Source organism: Saccoglossus kowalevskii, chromosome 4 (genome assembly GCF_978046115.1).
Source record: "Saccoglossus kowalevskii chromosome 4, keSacKowa6.1, whole genome shotgun sequence".
Classification (NCBI taxonomy): Eukaryota; Metazoa; Hemichordata; class Enteropneusta; family Harrimaniidae; genus Saccoglossus; species Saccoglossus kowalevskii.
The window spans coordinates 19,123,761-19,141,210 of NC_140644.1; the positions used below are offsets into that span (position 1 = coordinate 19,123,761).

At 40.4% G+C, this 17,450-nt stretch overlaps 16 non-coding genes and 1 pseudogene across 16 annotated transcripts; all 17 read right to left on the reverse strand.

The window, feature by feature from the left end:
- Positions 1-340: 340 nt before the first annotated feature.
- LOC146746804 (U2 spliceosomal RNA) lies at positions 341-531 on the reverse strand. Its single transcript, XR_014929317.1, has one exon. It is a non-coding gene; the product is annotated as a U2 spliceosomal RNA (small nuclear RNA).
- Positions 532-934: 403 nt separating this feature from the next.
- LOC146746805 (U2 spliceosomal RNA) lies at positions 935-1,136 on the reverse strand (annotated as a pseudogene).
- A 5,696-nt stretch (positions 1,137-6,832) lies between these two features.
- Positions 6,833-7,023, reverse strand: LOC146746806 (U2 spliceosomal RNA). Its single transcript, XR_014929318.1, has one exon. It is a non-coding gene; the product is annotated as a U2 spliceosomal RNA (small nuclear RNA).
- Positions 7,024-7,426: 403 nt separating this feature from the next.
- On the reverse strand, positions 7,427-7,617 carry LOC146746807 (U2 spliceosomal RNA). Its single transcript, XR_014929319.1, has one exon. It is a non-coding gene; the product is annotated as a U2 spliceosomal RNA (small nuclear RNA).
- A 403-nt stretch (positions 7,618-8,020) lies between these two features.
- Positions 8,021-8,211, reverse strand: LOC146746808 (U2 spliceosomal RNA). Its single transcript, XR_014929320.1, has one exon. It is a non-coding gene; the product is annotated as a U2 spliceosomal RNA (small nuclear RNA).
- Positions 8,212-8,614: 403 nt separating this feature from the next.
- LOC146746809 (U2 spliceosomal RNA) lies at positions 8,615-8,805 on the reverse strand. Its single transcript, XR_014929321.1, has one exon. It is a non-coding gene; the product is annotated as a U2 spliceosomal RNA (small nuclear RNA).
- A 403-nt stretch (positions 8,806-9,208) lies between these two features.
- LOC146746810 (U2 spliceosomal RNA) lies at positions 9,209-9,399 on the reverse strand. Its single transcript, XR_014929322.1, has one exon. It is a non-coding gene; the product is annotated as a U2 spliceosomal RNA (small nuclear RNA).
- A 403-nt stretch (positions 9,400-9,802) lies between these two features.
- Positions 9,803-9,993, reverse strand: LOC146746811 (U2 spliceosomal RNA). Its single transcript, XR_014929323.1, has one exon. It is a non-coding gene; the product is annotated as a U2 spliceosomal RNA (small nuclear RNA).
- A 403-nt stretch (positions 9,994-10,396) lies between these two features.
- Positions 10,397-10,587, reverse strand: LOC144342593 (U2 spliceosomal RNA). The gene has a single exon (XR_013418806.1). It is a non-coding gene; the product is annotated as a U2 spliceosomal RNA (small nuclear RNA).
- A 403-nt stretch (positions 10,588-10,990) lies between these two features.
- LOC146746812 (U2 spliceosomal RNA) lies at positions 10,991-11,181 on the reverse strand. The gene has a single exon (XR_014929324.1). It is a non-coding gene; the product is annotated as a U2 spliceosomal RNA (small nuclear RNA).
- A 403-nt stretch (positions 11,182-11,584) lies between these two features.
- On the reverse strand, positions 11,585-11,775 carry LOC146746813 (U2 spliceosomal RNA). Its single transcript, XR_014929325.1, has one exon. It is a non-coding gene; the product is annotated as a U2 spliceosomal RNA (small nuclear RNA).
- A 403-nt stretch (positions 11,776-12,178) lies between these two features.
- LOC146746814 (U2 spliceosomal RNA) lies at positions 12,179-12,369 on the reverse strand. Its single transcript, XR_014929326.1, has one exon. It is a non-coding gene; the product is annotated as a U2 spliceosomal RNA (small nuclear RNA).
- Positions 12,370-12,772: 403 nt separating this feature from the next.
- On the reverse strand, positions 12,773-12,963 carry LOC146746815 (U2 spliceosomal RNA). Its single transcript, XR_014929327.1, has one exon. It is a non-coding gene; the product is annotated as a U2 spliceosomal RNA (small nuclear RNA).
- Positions 12,964-13,366: 403 nt separating this feature from the next.
- LOC146746816 (U2 spliceosomal RNA) lies at positions 13,367-13,557 on the reverse strand. The gene has a single exon (XR_014929328.1). It is a non-coding gene; the product is annotated as a U2 spliceosomal RNA (small nuclear RNA).
- Positions 13,558-13,960: 403 nt separating this feature from the next.
- On the reverse strand, positions 13,961-14,151 carry LOC146746817 (U2 spliceosomal RNA). Its single transcript, XR_014929329.1, has one exon. It is a non-coding gene; the product is annotated as a U2 spliceosomal RNA (small nuclear RNA).
- A 403-nt stretch (positions 14,152-14,554) lies between these two features.
- On the reverse strand, positions 14,555-14,745 carry LOC144349447 (U2 spliceosomal RNA). The gene has a single exon (XR_014929330.1). It is a non-coding gene; the product is annotated as a U2 spliceosomal RNA (small nuclear RNA).
- A 403-nt stretch (positions 14,746-15,148) lies between these two features.
- Positions 15,149-15,337, reverse strand: LOC144349446 (U2 spliceosomal RNA). Its single transcript, XR_013419950.1, has one exon. It is a non-coding gene; the product is annotated as a U2 spliceosomal RNA (small nuclear RNA).
- Positions 15,338-17,450: the final 2,113 nt, after the last annotated feature.

Below are 17,450 nucleotides of genomic sequence, written 5' to 3' on the forward strand. Positions count from 1 at the left end.
ACGAACACGAAAATGGTAAATGTTGAAATAACAACCCGGAAATTTCGTATATTGTTTTCATGCCTAATGGCATGTTTGTTGCTATTATTTGTTACAAAGTAACTAGTCGCCTGCATACTATCTCGGCGACTTTTGTGGCAATCGAAGCTAAAGTTAAGCCAAAAATATATATTTATACGTAGCGTCAGGTGACGTAATCGATTATGCAAATTAGGACCGTCCGTCCAGCCGAAGAATAAGGTTTTTAACAAGTTCCATTAGCGCCCACTATCGGGCATTACAATGGAGAAAACGGGTGACGCAAAGGGTTGATTTGTTTTATTCTGATATTAAATTGTATATGAGGTGGACCATTCCCAGAAATACTGCAATACTGGGTCAATCCGTGGCCAGGACGGAGCAAGCCCCTATTCCATGGCCTGTTTTCAAAAATCAGTTTAATATCGAGTTGCTCAATGAGCAACGTATCAGATATTAAGCTGATAAGAACAGATACTACACATGATCTTAGCCAAAAGGCCGAGAAGCGATAACCAGTAACGGCCATAGCACAGAGGTATATGCAGATATGCAAATAAATGGTCCAGCTCATATACGAACACGAAAATGGTAAATGTTGAAATAACAACCCGGAAATTTCGTATATTGTTTTCATGCCTAATGGCATGTTTGTTGCTATTATTTGTTACAAAGTAACTAGTCGCCTGCATACTATCTCGGCGACTTTTGTGGCAATCGAAGCTAAAGTTAAGCCAAAAATATATATTTATACGTAGCGTCAGGTGACGTAATCGATTATGCAAATTAGGACCGTCCGTCCAGCCGAAGAATAAGGGTTTTAACAAGTTCCATTAGCGCCCACTATCGGGCATTAAAATGGAGAAAACGGGTGACGCAAAGGGTTGATTTGTTTTATTCTGATATTAAATTGTATATGAGGTGGACCATTCCCAGAAATACTGCAATACTGGGTCAATCCGTGGCCAGGACGGAGCAAGCCCCTATTCCATGGCCTGTTTTCAAAAATCAGTTTAATATCGAGTTGCTCAATGAGCAACGTATCAGATATTAAGCTGATAAGAACAGATACTCCTTTTTGGTTTGGGGGTAACATCAATCAACTAAACAAAAAATGTTTCAATCTATATTAAAGGCAATGAGGCGCCCCAAGGCAGGCCGGCCACGCCGGTTCGAAGTTAAAGATGGTGCGATCACCCCTGCCTATCACCAACATCGCAACTAAGGATAAAGGATACAATTTAATATCAGAACAACCGCAATGCAAATCCAGCATCAAATCCATCAAAGAGAGAGAATTCCAATCAATGTCCCCTATAGAATAATAGAAGAATTCTGTGAAACTAAACAAGACTGTTGGACAACTTACAACAAATTGTAATAAATCATACAAGAATTTTAATTTTGCCATGGGAACGGACGGCTAGTACGTTTTTTATACACCAATGGTGGACAAATTCGGAGATCGAGAGTCTGTAGATATCGGCATGAAGACGGGCGCGGATTTCTTTTCTAACGTGTTCAAGGACCTCGTCACAAGAAAGGTAATTGTGATCGAACACGGCTTGACAGCGGGTACGCCATAAAACAAGCTTGGCGGAGTTAAGTACAAAGTTAAGAAGAGAAGTTTGACGCAAATTCATAGTGTTTGAGGTAAGTCCAAATATGATGTCATTTTCATTACAACGTAATAGAGTACCGCTCAATCGCGCTAGAATGGCGTCGACCCAAGCCCACACAAAGCTAGCGTGTTTACAGTGATACAACGCATGCGTAATTGTTTCCCTTGATGTGCATCCTTCCCGTGGACAAGTCGGCGGTTCGCGAATATGACCCCATCGCGCCAGGCGGTCACGTGTTATCAGTACACCGTGTGCCGATTTCCATGCCATTTCCTTCAGAGAATTATCTAGAATGTTATCATGCGTTGAGCGCCAGACTTCTGTCCATAAAATACCCGGATTATGAGACACCACTCGTGGCCAGACCGTCGTGGGGGAAAGAATAAAATATATTTCTTTTGCCGTGAGGGAGCTCCAAGTAATAGATTTGCCTATAGCACAGCTGACTAAACGTTTGATAATAGTGATGAACGCAGAATGCCATGGTGGGATATCGGAGTAGTGGGGAACCATATTAGACCAAAGTTTCGGGAAATGTGATCTAACGTCAGACACAACATAACTCCTCATGAGATCAACACAGGGTTTGGTACTATTGAACAATTGAGAAAAGGGACTAGCTAGCATGGCCTGTGCCTTTATTACAACGTTGGCTAGAGCCAATCCACCCCTGTCCAAGGGAAGGCACAGAACGTCTCTTTTCACAAGCTCTGTTTTACCCTTGCCCCAGAGGAAAGAAAACACGCACTTGTTAATGACATTTGCATAGCCGACTGGCATTGGAAACAACGCAGCGACGTACCAGAAAATTGGTAGCGCCACTGAATTGAGAACCAGAGTTTTGCCAAGGAGAGTAAGCTTTCTACCGGTCCATGAATCAATAACCTTGCGAAATTGCGTGACACGGTCGCGCCAATTTGTTTGCAGTGCATCGTCCCCAACCCATATCCCGTTGACTTGGATGCTATTGCGTGTCCACCTGATGTTGTTAGGTAAGTTACCACGTGTTCGCCACGCTCCCACACACATGCCTTTACATTTGTTCAAATTGAGTTCACTCCCGGTGGCTCGGGAAAATTGAGAGCAATGAGTGAAAATACGCGCGATAGAGATATCATTTGTTACAAGAGCGGTATTATCATCCGCGTATTGCAGCAGTTTTGCACTTTCGCGCTGACCTGGAATACTGAAGCCTTTTATAGCCTCGTCAGTGCGCACAGCTGCTGCAAACGGTTCAGAGAATAACACGTACAGAAGGGGGGACAGTGGACAGCCTTGCCGCACTCCTCTGCTCAATTTAAAAGGGCTAGTAATTGTTCCATTAATGAGAATGGCACTTTCAATGTCAGTATACAAAATACTAATCCACTGGCGCAAATTTGGACCAAAGTTCATTTTCTGCAATACTCTCTGGAGAAATTCCCAGTCTACTCTGTCAAACGCTTTCTTTTGGTCAAGCGATATGATGGCCCCTGGCAAGTTGCGTGAGTTGGAAAAGTAACAAAAATCACGTATTATTCTTAAGTTATCAAAAATGCTACGTCCCTTGACTCCACATGTTTGATATGTGTTTGTTAGGGTGGGTAGCACTTGGCGCAATCTATTGCAAAGCGATTTTGTCAAGATTTTATAGTCTGCGTTCAGAAGTGAGATGGGGCGTTTATTTTCGGGTCGTGAATTAGCGTTGCTGTCATCAGACTTGTTAAGGAGGGTGATAAGACCAAAACGTTGAGAACAGCTGAGACATGATTTTTGGAAACAGTCATTGTATACGTCCAGGAGAATGGGGCCTGTGAAATCCCAACAGGCGATGTAGAATTCCTTGGGAAAACCGTCAGAACCTGGTGACTTGTCGTTTTGCATATCGGCCAGAGCACGAGTCAGCTCTGCTAAGGTCAACGGTGAGTCAAGCGCAGATTGTTGATCGTTAGAAAGAGAAGTCGATAATTTTGAAAGAAATGAATTCTGTTCTTCAAAATCTAAATTTGCTGTGTTAGAATACAGGGACGAGTAAAAATCAGTAAAAGTACGCGAGATCGCTTCAGGTTCAGTATGAACGTTGTCTTCGCTATCAATAACGCTAGTGATTCGTTTTTTTTTACCTCGCTTTCTTTCACGAGCAAAAAAATATTTGGTGGGCTTTTCGTTGTTGTCTAGTAATTTCGCCCGTGATCGCACCTTGGCCCCTTCACTGCGACCTGCCAATAAGTCGTTCATTTTACTTTTGAGGCGGTTATAATTAGCAATTACCTCAATAGATTGATCGCCCTGGTTGAGAAGAGACACTGCCAAATTAAGTTGTTGTTGTAAAGTTTGCATTTCTGCTTTACGCTTTGCAGATTGAATACGGGCGTGTTTACGGATTACCGACTTAATTCTCGTTTTTGTCATGTCCCACCATTCACTGAGACTGGGAAAGGCTCCTTGTAATGTGACCCACTCTGATACTCGTTCCCTAATTTCGTTGATGACTTCTGATTTTGCAAGCAGTGAGGTATTACACTTCCAAAATCCCGGTCCAAAGGATACAGACGGAGTGAAAGAAATATTTAAAGTCACGTAATCGTGATCAGAAAAGGAGCATGACGCAATATTGGTGTCAGCCTTTAACTGAGCAGAAATGTACCACCTATCAAGTCGGCTACCTATAGTGTTGTTTTTATTTCTCCAAGTGAAACTACGAGTGTCTGGGTTTTGTGACCGCCAGATATCGACTAAGTCAAAATCGGCGCACATTCCCCGAAGTACATTTGTCCCAGTAAAACGGGAAGTATTGTTTTCAGAACCACCAAAACAATCCTTTTTGCCGTCAACACAATTAAAATCCCCACAAAGTAGAATATTTTTATGAGTTCCCAAGTATAAGTGTAAGTCAGAAAGGAAACGTAAACGTTGTCCCGGAGCGTTTGGAGCGTACACTGCGCAAAGACGGTAAGTGTGGCCGCTTTCGACCGTGATATTACACGCAACAATTCGACCCTCAGTGTCTGTTAAAGCAGCCGAGCATTGAAGGGACGCTCTTGGCGATATTAAAATACCCGTCCCACAACTGAAGTTAGATCCCAAACTCCAGTGAGTACGGCCTCCCCACTCTCTACTCCACTCGTCCATGTCCTTGGTAGAACTGACATGTGATTCTTGTACACAGACAATGTCGTAGTTTGCCTCACGGCAATGTTGAAAAAACACTTTACGTTTATTACTATCTTGTAAACCATTAACATTAATTGTACATATGTTGAGCATTGTTAACGCCATGAGAAAAATACATATAATATACTCCATTATGATATAAGGAAATTGTCGAAAAACTGCACATCTTTGGATAGAACGATACGTGGGTGGATTTGGTGCATGTGTGACAGCCACTCAGACGGATTTGGAAACACTAGATTTTTCTTTTTACATGATTTGCTGAAGTCACATGGAATGGTTATTTTACCTTGCTTGTGCGCTGTCGAGCAGTGGTTTACTACTGCTTCCCAACCTGTGTTTGTTTCTTCGCATGCCAGTCCTGTCACTCTGGAACAGGTAACAGGGACAAGTTTCAGATTTTTCAACAGGCAAGAACGGAGATGGGATTTCGCACGCTGTACCATCGATTCTTCTTTTCCTACTTTTGTCGACTCTGCCACACAGCCATCAGTGCTCTCATTTTTTCCTTCAGGTTTATTTCTTTTAACTGCCTCGCCACCACTGTCGGAGTCTGTCAGTGTGGGGCGTTTCACGCCCGGTAAAACTGACGCCTCTGTTCTCTCGGTACCATCAGTATCCATGTCCCACTCACTGGTTGACTCTCCAAAAATTGACACCTTGACCTCATCAGTGGCTATTTCGGACGTGACTTCAGTTGTCATTTCAGTTGGCACACCTGACGTTTTCTCAGCTTGGTCTTTAACAATCTGCTCAGTCTCGGGGACGGATGCAGTATTACCTTCTGATACGGGGGGGTTCGCCACGCGGTTTGCAAAAGACAAAGGGCAGTTGCGGTACACGTGGCCCTCATTGCCACACACTGTGCATTTGATTTTATTTGAGCACTCAGCCACAACATGACCCACCTGCTGGCAACGATAGCACCTCATGTTTTTGCATTCCTTTCCTAGGTGACCCATGCTGCCACATTTAGAACAAGTCTTAGGCTGACCCCAGTACGTGAACCACACGTTTCTGTTGGCAATCCGAACCACTGATGGAATGTGCTTTTTCAATTTTATTTGGTACGCACGATTTCCATTCAGTATACCAGGAAAGTTTGCAAAAGTACACAGCCTTGACCCGACAACCTCACCATATTGAGACAGCATCTGTTTTACATAATTGTTATCCAAATCCAGGTCAATGTACAAAGCTGTGACAACAGTGACTTCTGAGTAGGATTCCACGGTGCATTCATCAAACCCTTGTAAAACCTGTTCGAACTGGTTTCGAAAAACCACCTGCCTGAATTTTACGTCAAAGGAAAAACGCGGCAACTGCTGTACTGCATCCAGGTGGATTTTGGGGTCAACGCCAGCCTTACTCAATAATTCGAAGACGTCTTTCGTTGAAGTATATTCTGAAAACTTCAACAATAGGGTGCGGTCCTTTCGACCGCCTGGCCGAATACCGGCCATGGCTATAAAGGCCAACCACTAATAAAACGGATAATAAAATAAATACTCACAGTAAAGCAAATACACAACAGACCGAGACTTGATGAGTCAGCAAAAAACAGGAAGTTCTCTTTTAAAGCAGCGAAGTCTGGCGGACGGGCGCAGAGATCTTAGCCAAAAGGCCGAGAAGCGATAACCAGTAACGGCCATAGCACAGAGGTATATGCAGATATGCAAATAAATGGTCCAGCTCATATACGAACACGAAAATGGTAAATGTTGAAATAACAACCCGGAAATTTCGTATATTGTTTTCATGCCTAATGGCATGTTTGTTGCTATTATTTGTTACAAAGTAACTAGTCGCCTGCATACTATCTCGGCGACTTTTGTGGCAATCGAAGCTAAAGTTAAGCCAAAAATATATATTTATACGTAGCGTCAGGTGACGTAATCGATTATGCAAATTAGGACCGTCCGTCCAGCCGAAGAATAAGGGTTTTAACAAGTTCCATTAGCGCCCACTATCGGGCATTAAAATGGAGAAAACGGGTGACGCAAAGGGTTGATTTGTTTTATTCTGATATTAAATTGTATATGAGGTGGACCATTCCCAGAAATACTGCAATACTGGGTCAATCCGTGGCCAGGACGGAGCAAGCCCCTATTCCATGGCCTGTTTTCAAAAATCAGTTTAATATCGAGTTGCTCAATGAGCAACGTATCAGATATTAAGCTGATAAGAACAGATACTACACATGATCTTAGCCAAAAGGCCGAGAAGCGATAACCAGTAACGGCCATAGCACAGAGGTATATGCAGATATGCAAATAAATGGTCCAGCTCATATACGAACACGAAAATGGTAAATGTTGAAATAACAACCCGGAAATTTCGTATATTGTTTTCATGCCTAATGGCATGTTTGTTGCTATTATTTGTTACAAAGTAACTAGTCGCCTGCATACTATCTCGGCGACTTTTGTGGCAATCGAAGCTAAAGTTAAGCCAAAAATATATATTTATACGTAGCGTCAGGTGACGTAATCGATTATGCAAATTAGGACCGTCCGTCCAGCCGAAGAATAAGGGTTTTAACAAGTTCCATTAGCGCCCACTATCGGGCATTAAAATGGAGAAAACGGGTGACGCAAAGGGTTGATTTGTTTTATTCTGATATTAAATTGTATATGAGGTGGACCATTCCCAGAAATACTGCAATACTGGGTCAATCCGTGGCCAGGACGGAGCAAGCCCCTATTCCATGGCCTGTTTTCAAAAATCAGTTTAATATCGAGTTGCTCAATGAGCAACGTATCAGATATTAAGCTGATAAGAACAGATACTACACATGATCTTAGCCAAAAGGCCGAGAAGCGATAACCAGTAACGGCCATAGCACAGAGGTATATGCAGATATGCAAATAAATGGTCCAGCTCATATACGAACACGAAAATGGTAAATGTTGAAATAACAACCCGGAAATTTCGTATATTGTTTTCATGCCTAATGGCATGTTTGTTGCTATTATTTGTTACAAAGTAACTAGTCGCCTGCATACTATCTCGGCGACTTTTGTGGCAATCGAAGCTAAAGTTAAGCCAAAAATATATATTTATACGTAGCGTCAGGTGACGTAATCGATTATGCAAATTAGGACCGTCCGTCCAGCCGAAGAATAAGGGTTTTAACAAGTTCCATTAGCGCCCACTATCGGGCATTAAAATGGAGAAAACGGGTGACGCAAAGGGTTGATTTGTTTTATTCTGATATTAAATTGTATATGAGGTGGACCATTCCCAGAAATACTGCAATACTGGGTCAATCCGTGGCCAGGACGGAGCAAGCCCCTATTCCATGGCCTGTTTTCAAAAATCAGTTTAATATCGAGTTGCTCAATGAGCAACGTATCAGATATTAAGCTGATAAGAACAGATACTACACATGATCTTAGCCAAAAGGCCGAGAAGCGATAACCAGTAACGGCCATAGCACAGAGGTATATGCAGATATGCAAATAAATGGTCCAGCTCATATACGAACACGAAAATGGTAAATGTTGAAATAACAACCCGGAAATTTCGTATATTGTTTTCATGCCTAATGGCATGTTTGTTGCTATTATTTGTTACAAAGTAACTAGTCGCCTGCATACTATCTCGGCGACTTTTGTGGCAATCGAAGCTAAAGTTAAGCCAAAAATATATATTTATACGTAGCGTCAGGTGACGTAATCGATTATGCAAATTAGGACCGTCCGTCCAGCCGAAGAATAAGGGTTTTAACAAGTTCCATTAGCGCCCACTATCGGGCATTAAAATGGAGAAAACGGGTGACGCAAAGGGTTGATTTGTTTTATTCTGATATTAAATTGTATATGAGGTGGACCATTCCCAGAAATACTGCAATACTGGGTCAATCCGTGGCCAGGACGGAGCAAGCCCCTATTCCATGGCCTGTTTTCAAAAATCAGTTTAATATCGAGTTGCTCAATGAGCAACGTATCAGATATTAAGCTGATAAGAACAGATACTACACATGATCTTAGCCAAAAGGCCGAGAAGCGATAACCAGTAACGGCCATAGCACAGAGGTATATGCAGATATGCAAATAAATGGTCCAGCTCATATACGAACACGAAAATGGTAAATGTTGAAATAACAACCCGGAAATTTCGTATATTGTTTTCATGCCTAATGGCATGTTTGTTGCTATTATTTGTTACAAAGTAACTAGTCGCCTGCATACTATCTCGGCGACTTTTGTGGCAATCGAAGCTAAAGTTAAGCCAAAAATATATATTTATACGTAGCGTCAGGTGACGTAATCGATTATGCAAATTAGGACCGTCCGTCCAGCCGAAGAATAAGGGTTTTAACAAGTTCCATTAGCGCCCACTATCGGGCATTAAAATGGAGAAAACGGGTGACGCAAAGGGTTGATTTGTTTTATTCTGATATTAAATTGTATATGAGGTGGACCATTCCCAGAAATACTGCAATACTGGGTCAATCCGTGGCCAGGACGGAGCAAGCCCCTATTCCATGGCCTGTTTTCAAAAATCAGTTTAATATCGAGTTGCTCAATGAGCAACGTATCAGATATTAAGCTGATAAGAACAGATACTACACATGATCTTAGCCAAAAGGCCGAGAAGCGATAACCAGTAACGGCCATAGCACAGAGGTATATGCAGATATGCAAATAAATGGTCCAGCTCATATACGAACACGAAAATGGTAAATGTTGAAATAACAACCCGGAAATTTCGTATATTGTTTTCATGCCTAATGGCATGTTTGTTGCTATTATTTGTTACAAAGTAACTAGTCGCCTGCATACTATCTCGGCGACTTTTGTGGCAATCGAAGCTAAAGTTAAGCCAAAAATATATATTTATACGTAGCGTCAGGTGACGTAATCGATTATGCAAATTAGGACCGTCCGTCCAGCCGAAGAATAAGGGTTTTAACAAGTTCCATTAGCGCCCACTATCGGGCATTAAAATGGAGAAAACGGGTGACGCAAAGGGTTGATTTGTTTTATTCTGATATTAAATTGTATATGAGGTGGACCATTCCCAGAAATACTGCAATACTGGGTCAATCCGTGGCCAGGACGGAGCAAGCCCCTATTCCATGGCCTGTTTTCAAAAATCAGTTTAATATCGAGTTGCTCAATGAGCAACGTATCAGATATTAAGCTGATAAGAACAGATACTACACATGATCTTAGCCAAAAGGCCGAGAAGCGATAACCAGTAACGGCCATAGCACAGAGGTATATGCAGATATGCAAATAAATGGTCCAGCTCATATACGAACACGAAAATGGTAAATGTTGAAATAACAACCCGGAAATTTCGTATATTGTTTTCATGCCTAATGGCATGTTTGTTGCTATTATTTGTTACAAAGTAACTAGTCGCCTGCATACTATCTCGGCGACTTTTGTGGCAATCGAAGCTAAAGTTAAGCCAAAAATATATATTTATACGTAGCGTCAGGTGACGTAATCGATTATGCAAATTAGGACCGTCCGTCCAGCCGAAGAATAAGGGTTTTAACAAGTTCCATTAGCGCCCACTATCGGGCATTAAAATGGAGAAAACGGGTGACGCAAAGGGTTGATTTGTTTTATTCTGATATTAAATTGTATATGAGGTGGACCATTCCCAGAAATACTGCAATACTGGGTCAATCCGTGGCCAGGACGGAGCAAGCCCCTATTCCATGGCCTGTTTTCAAAAATCAGTTTAATATCGAGTTGCTCAATGAGCAACGTATCAGATATTAAGCTGATAAGAACAGATACTACACATGATCTTAGCCAAAAGGCCGAGAAGCGATAACCAGTAACGGCCATAGCACAGAGGTATATGCAGATATGCAAATAAATGGTCCAGCTCATATACGAACACGAAAATGGTAAATGTTGAAATAACAACCCGGAAATTTCGTATATTGTTTTCATGCCTAATGGCATGTTTGTTGCTATTATTTGTTACAAAGTAACTAGTCGCCTGCATACTATCTCGGCGACTTTTGTGGCAATCGAAGCTAAAGTTAAGCCAAAAATATATATTTATACGTAGCGTCAGGTGACGTAATCGATTATGCAAATTAGGACCGTCCGTCCAGCCGAAGAATAAGGGTTTTAACAAGTTCCATTAGCGCCCACTATCGGGCATTAAAATGGAGAAAACGGGTGACGCAAAGGGTTGATTTGTTTTATTCTGATATTAAATTGTATATGAGGTGGACCATTCCCAGAAATACTGCAATACTGGGTCAATCCGTGGCCAGGACGGAGCAAGCCCCTATTCCATGGCCTGTTTTCAAAAATCAGTTTAATATCGAGTTGCTCAATGAGCAACGTATCAGATATTAAGCTGATAAGAACAGATACTACACATGATCTTAGCCAAAAGGCCGAGAAGCGATAACCAGTAACGGCCATAGCACAGAGGTATATGCAGATATGCAAATAAATGGTCCAGCTCATATACGAACACGAAAATGGTAAATGTTGAAATAACAACCCGGAAATTTCGTATATTGTTTTCATGCCTAATGGCATGTTTGTTGCTATTATTTGTTACAAAGTAACTAGTCGCCTGCATACTATCTCGGCGACTTTTGTGGCAATCGAAGCTAAAGTTAAGCCAAAAATATATATTTATACGTAGCGTCAGGTGACGTAATCGATTATGCAAATTAGGACCGTCCGTCCAGCCGAAGAATAAGGGTTTTAACAAGTTCCATTAGTGCCCACTATCGGGCATTAAAATGGAGAAAACGGGTGACGCAAAGGGTTGATTTGTTTTATTCTGATATTAAATTGTATATGAGGTGGACCATTCCCAGAAATACTGCAATACTGGGTCAATCCGTGGCCAGGACGGAGCAAGCCCCTATTCCATGGCCTGTTTTCAAAAATCAGTTTAATATCGAGTTGCTCAATGAGCAACGTATCAGATATTAAGCTGATAAGAACAGATACTACACATGATCTTAGCCAAAAGGCCGAGAAGCGATAACCAGTAACGGCCATAGCACAGAGGTATATGCAGATATGCAAATAAATGGTCCAGCTCATATACGAACACGAAAATGGTAAATGTTGAAATAACAACCCGGAAATTTCGTATATTGTTTTCATGCCTAATGGCATGTTTGTTGCTATTATTTGTTACAAAGTAACTAGTCGCCTGCATACTATCTCGGCGACTTTTGTGGCAATCGAAGCTAAAGTTAAGCCAAAAATATATATTTATACGTAGCGTCAGGTGACGTAATCGATTATGCAAATTAGGACCGTCCGTCCAGCCGAAGAATAAGGGTTTTAACAAGTTCCATTAGCGCCCACTATCGGGCATTAAAATGGAGAAAACGGGTGACGCAAAGGGTTGATTTGTTTTATTCTGATATTAAATTGTATATGAGGTGGACCATTCCCAGAAATACTGCAATACTGGGTCAATCCGTGGCCAGGACGGAGCAAGCCCCTATTCCATGGCCTGTTTTCAAAAATCAGTTTAATATCGAGTTGCTCAATGAGCAACGTATCAGATATTAAGCTGATAAGAACAGATACTACACATGATCTTAGCCAAAAGGCCGAGAAGCGATAACCAGTAACGGCCATAGCACAGAGGTATATGCAGATATGCAAATAAATGGTCCAGCTCATATACGAACAAGAAAATGGTAAATGTTGAAATAACAACCCGGAAATTTCGTATATTGTTTTCATGCCTAATGGCATGTTTGTTGCTATTATTTGTTACAAAGTAACTAGTCGCCTGCATACTATCTCGGCGACTTTTGTGGCAATCGAAGCTAAAGTTAAGCCAAAAATATATATTTATACGTAGCGTCAGGTGACGTAATCGATTATGCAAATTAGGACCGTCCGTCCAGCCGAAGAATAAGGGTTTTAACAAGTTCCATTAGCGCCCACTATCGGGCATTAAAATGGAGAAAACGGGTGACGCAAAGGGTTGATTTGTTTTATTCTGATATTAAATTGTATATGAGGTGGACCATTCCCAGAAATACTGCAATACTGGGTCAATCCGTGGCCAGGACGGAGCAAGCCCCTATTCCATGGCCTGTTTTCAAAAATCAGTTTAATATCGAGTTGCTCAATGAGCAACGTATCAGATATTAAGCTGATAAGAACAGATACTACACATGATCTTAGCCAAAAGGCCGAGAAGCGATAACCAGTAACGGCCATAGCACAGAGGTATATGCAGATATGCAAATAAATGGTCCAGCTCATATACGAACACGAAAATGGTAAATGTTGAAATAACAACCCGGAAATTTCGTATATTGTTTTCATGCCTAATGGCATGTTTGTTGCTATTATTTGTTACAAAGTAACTAGTCGCCTGCATACTATCTCGGCGACTTTTGTGGCAATCGAAGCTAAAGTTAAGCCAAAAATATATATTTATACGTAGCGTCAGGTGACGTAATCGATTATGCAAATTAGGACCGTCCGTCCAGCCGAAGAATAAGGGTTTTAACAAGTTCCATTAGCGCCCACTATCGGGCATTAAAATGGAGAAAACGGGTGACGCAAAGGGTTGATTTGTTTTATTCTGATATTAAATTGTATATGAGGTGGACCATTCCCAGAAATACTGCAATACTGGGTCAATCCGTGGCCAGGACGGAGCAAGCCCCTATTCCATGGCCTGTTTTCAAAAATCAGTTTAATATCGAGTTGCTCAATGAGCAACGTATCAGATATTAAGCTGATAAGAACAGATACTACACATGATCTTAGCCAAAAGGCCGAGAAGCGATAACCAGTAACGGCCATAGCACAGAGGTATATGCAGATATGCAAATAAATGGTCCAGCTCATATACGAACACGAAAATGGTAAATGTTGAAATAACAACCCGGAAATTTCGTATATTGTTTTCATGCCTAATGGCATGTTTGTTGCTATTATTTGTTACAAAGTAACTAGTCGCCTGCATACTATCTCGGCGACTTTTGTGGCAATCGAAGCTAAAGTTAAGCCAAAAATATATATTTATACGTAGCGTCAGGTGACGTAATCGATTATGCAAATTAGGACCGTCCGTCCAGCCGAAGAATAAGGGTTTTAACAAGTTCCATTAGCGCCCACTATCGGGCATTAAAATGGAGAAAACGGGTGACGCAAAGGGTTGATTTGTTTTATTCTGATATTAAATTGTATATGAGGTGGACCATTCCCAGAAATACTGCAATACTGGGTCAATCCGTGGCCAGGACGGAGCAAGCCCCTATTCCATGGCCTGTTTTCAAAAATCAGTTTAATATCGAGTTGCTCAATGAGCAACGTATCAGATATTAAGCTGATAAGAACAGATACTACACATGATCTTAGCCAAAAGGCCGAGAAGCGATAACCAGTAACGGCCATAGCACAGAGGTATATGCAGATATGCAAATAAATGGTCCAGCTCATATACGAACACGAAAATGGTAAATGTTGAAATAACAACCCGGAAATTTCGTATATTGTTTTCATGCCTAATGGCATGTTTGTTGCTATTATTTGTTACAAAGTAACTAGTCGCCTGCATACTATCTCGGCGACTTTTGTGGCAATCGAAGCTAAAGTTAAGCCAAAAATATATATTTATACGTAGCGTCAGGTGACGTAATCGATTATGCAAATTAGGACCGTCCGTCCAGCCGAAGAATAAGGGTTTTAACAAGTTCCATTAGCGCCCACTATCGGGCATTAAAATGGAGAAAACGGGTGACGCAAAGGGTTGATTTGTTTTATTCTGATATTAAATTGTATATGAGGTGGACCATTCCCAGAAATACTGCAATACTGGGTCAATCCGTGGCCAGGACGGAGCAAGCCCCTATTCCATGGCCTGTTTTCAAAAATCAGTTTAATATCGAGTTGCTCAATGAGCAACGTATCAGATATTAAGCTGATAAGAACAGATACTACACATGATCTTAGCCAAAAGGCCGAGAAGCGATAACCAGTAACGGCCATAGCACAGAGGTATATGCAGATATGCAAATAAATGGTCCAGCTCATATACGAACACGAAAATGGTAAATGTTGAAATAACAACCCGGAAATTTCGTATATTGTTTTCATGCCTAATGGCATGTTTGTTGCTATTATTTGTTACAAAGTAACTAGTCGCCTGCATACTATCTCGGCGACTTTTGTGGCAATCGAAGCTAAAGTTAAGCCAAAAATATATATTTATACGTAGCGTCAGGTGACGTAATCGATTATGCAAATTAGGACCGTCCGTCCAGCCGAAGAATAAGGGTTTTAACAAGTTCCATTAGCGCCCACTATCGGGCATTAAAATGGAGAAAACGGGTGACGCAAAGGGTTGATTTGTTTTATTCTGATATTAAATTGTATATGAGGTGGACCATTCCCAGAAATACTGCAATACTGGGTCAATCCGTGGCCAGGACGGAGCAAGCCCCTATTCCATGGCCTGTTTTCAAAAATCAGTTTAATATCGAGTTGCTCAATGAGCAACGTATCAGATATTAAGCTGATAAGAACAGATACTACACATGTTGAGATAACAACTCGGAAATATAATAGAATTCTGGACAAAAAACACATGTTCGCCAGTTCTAACTACAAAATTGATGAAAACAAAACTTGTCATTATCCCAGATCCACAGGTCACCAGTACTTGTCAAAGAACAAAGCTTCACACACAAGTCTAACAGATGATGTAATTGAAGTACACCCTCACACATCGCGTTTCAGATAAAATGCTGCAAAAAAAAAAAAAAAACATTGGCTATCAACAACCACGTGATTTCAGGGCTACGAACTCTGATACGCCAGTTGGTGGTTCGAGGCCTGAAGGGAGAGCGCAGTTGTCGTTGTTCGTCGGTGGTGGTGCTGTTGAATACACCTGACGACGCGTTACGAGGCTAATAAATAACTAACGGCTTTCTCTACGGAATACGTGGCAAATCCGTGAGAAAAAATGACACAGTATCCATTTTGTTTACATATTTATAACGAATGTTACTAAATCAATTATTATTCTATTAATATATACTTCCATATACTTGTGGAAACCATTGTGTGCATACAGGAGAATAGCTGGTACAAGTTACAGGAAATAAAAAAAGCATTTTACGTTTTTACAAGAAATAAAATGAACGTTCCATTTACAGTAAAATATAGATTTTTACGCTTTACGGATAAAACAAATTCCTAATTACATTTTTACAATATATTTGATAATTTGTGTTTAAGAATCAAAATTGGAAATTGTGTACGAATTGCCATATTTAATCTGAAAAATGCTTTATACGCTTAAGATCTGCGGGCGAATACAATACCTGATTACATTTTACATCTTGCCCTAATCTACGTTTTTTTTATTAATTTAAATTACATTATTACGAAAATAAAAACAATAGATTGCAGCTTACAAAAATACCCCTTGCCGCCCCTCCATACATGTAATACACCTACATTTACCATTTTGTTATGCCTATGTGATATTAATTACATACCGTTTCCTCAGATGTTGTGTTAGTGTAATAAAGTTATTAACATTTTTCCACAATTATTAAAACATAGTGGACCATGCCCTTTGTTGTATAATTTTATTTCCTTTGTCATAGTTTGTTTCAATATGAATATGTATTGTCATAATTAATTTTTAATACAAACAAGTTTGAGGATTGAAACGGCAGTGGGAAAGCAGTCTGCCGAATGTCCTTGATTGATGTAAATATCTTACAAAAATAGTATTTTAGTATAAAAACAAATGTCTCATCTCAGAAAAAAAGTGCTTCATTTAGAGGAGAATAGATTCGTAAAAAATAGTTATAGTAATTGGAATGCATGTAAAGCATACGGCTAATCAGAGTTGACATAGCATATGACAATGGACAGATGTTGAATTGCCAAAGAATGCAAATAGTTGGTGACCAGTTCATAAGAGCGCTTATATCAATTATCTTACATCTTGTTTTCTGTTAAGATTTTATTGGTAGTTTTGCAAATGTGTATCAGACTGTGCAAACACTCTCTCCATGAGTTGGGATTTAAACCCAGTATAGTATTCTCATGGGATTTGGGAGATTATCATTACCTATAATATTATTACAAGATTAACGCCTATGATTTGACATGTGTATGGACAGATTTTCACAGATTTTCACATTGGGAAAAAAACATCCTTTTGAAATTGTCATTCCATGAAAACTATGGTCTAGTCACAATGAACCTTCTTATATTCAGATGTTAGAGATATAATAGTAAGCAAAACAAAAATTGCAGATTTATAACATACTATGAGATTGGGATGTCAAAATGCAAGGCATGGATAAACATGTAGTGACTTGCCAAGTAAAAAACGAGAATTACAAGAAAAAACACTAAAATCCAATCAACCAACAAGAATACAGATAATTTTAATCTATTTTAATCTGAGTGTATAAATTCTCATCCTTCTTCGACAATTTTACATTCACTGGGAGACCCGGTGTTTCAACTTAGTCACTAAATGGGTAGCCAAGAGTCTGGCCGTTGGTTTCTATTCTAACCAACGCCCAGTGAAAAGCGCCTGAAAATTCAAATTGGATTATTCAAATTAGCAGAATGTGGTCGTGGCAGCAGTCGCAGTCACTCAATATTGAGATAAGACATGGCGATCCATCAAATTTTGACCTGTGCCTGGCTA